Consider the following 1,538-nt stretch of genomic DNA (forward strand, 5'->3'; position numbering starts at 1 on the left):
AAGGATTTAGGAAGATCGACCTGACTCATCATAGACCGTACCATATCTAATAAGGTTTGGTTCCTCCTCTCGGACATGCCATTCCACTGTGGCGTTCCAGGTGGAGTCAACTGTGAGACAATCCTACAATCTGCCAGATAGTCAGTGAACTCTTGGCTCATATACTCGCCACCTCGATCAGATCGAAGCAACTTGATCGTCTTGCCAAGTTGGTTCTGCACCTCGTTTCTGAAAGTCTTGAACAATTCAAGCGTTTCAGACTTATGTCTCATCAAGTAGACATAACCGTACCTACTGAAATCATCAGTAAACGTAACAAAGTACAGATAACCTCCTCTAGCGGGCGAGCTCATAGGACCGCAAAATAATACCCGCATCTAACAATTTCAAAACCTCTTTCTTGACTACTTCTTTCATGTTCGGGTTTAGCCTACGTTGATGTTCGATTGAGGATTTGGTATCATCCTCTAAATGTATGCGATGCATGCAAAGAGAGGGGCTAAGACCCTTGATGTCTCCTAGAGTGTAACCTAGGACTTCCCTATATTGCCTAAGCAACTTGGTGAGTTTTTCTACTTGATCCTCATCTAACGCATCATTAACGATAATGGGATAAGTAGAATTTGAACCAAGAAAGACATACCTAAGCCCTTGGGGTAAGGGCTTTGAGTCAAGAATGGTATGGGTGGTTGACAGGATGCTTCCGGGGTCCAAGTCTTCATCTCCAGTTGAAACCGAGCTGGTCGCCCATTTTTCGGGCGGGTCGCTCGCTTCTACAGTGTCTGGATCATTTTCGCTCAGAGAAAACGGGCGGGTCGCCCATTTTGACGGGCGATCGCTTGCTTCTACAGTGTCTTGATCGTTTTTGCTCAGATAAATCGAGCGTGTCGCCCGGTTTTTACACTGGATCGCTCGTTTTTGGTCCCGGTCGCTCGCGTGAACAGTGTTACTGCTCAGACAAAATGAGCTGGTCGCCCATTTTTTGGGCGGGTCGCTCGTTTTGCTCTGCACTTCACCATCAGATCTTGAGAGTGGGCGGGTCGCCCATTTTTCGGGCGGGTCGCTCGTTTTTGCTGAAATTCCGTTTTCGGCTTCTTGACCGTCCAATGCTCGTCTTATCTCTTCAATCTCCTCTCAATTGTTGTATAGAATTGCTTCTACGGCCATTAATGACACTTCTGGCGGGTCTATTTCACGGAACTCTCCTATTACTTCTTCCGCCATCGCTTCAAGTATATCCGCATAGCATACCGTATCATTAGTCGAGGGTTGCTTCAAGTTTTAATCGAGTGTGAATTCGACTGTCTATGAACTCCGCCATCCACTGTGCTCAAGAATGGGCGGCCCAAAATGATTGGAACTTTAGAATCCTCATCCATGTCCAACACTACAAAATCCACTGGAACATAGAATCCGCCAATCTTGAGGGGTACGTCTTCTAAAATCCCTGCTGAATACTTGATAGATATGTCCGCTAGTTGTAAGGCCATCCTCGTGGGTTTTAAGTCGCCTATATTCAGCTTCTTGTAAATACTTGA

Source organism: Tarenaya hassleriana, unplaced genomic scaffold (assembly GCF_000463585.1).
Source record: "Tarenaya hassleriana unplaced genomic scaffold, ASM46358v1 Cleome298, whole genome shotgun sequence".
Taxonomy (NCBI): Eukaryota; Viridiplantae; Streptophyta; class Magnoliopsida; order Brassicales; family Cleomaceae; genus Tarenaya; species Tarenaya hassleriana.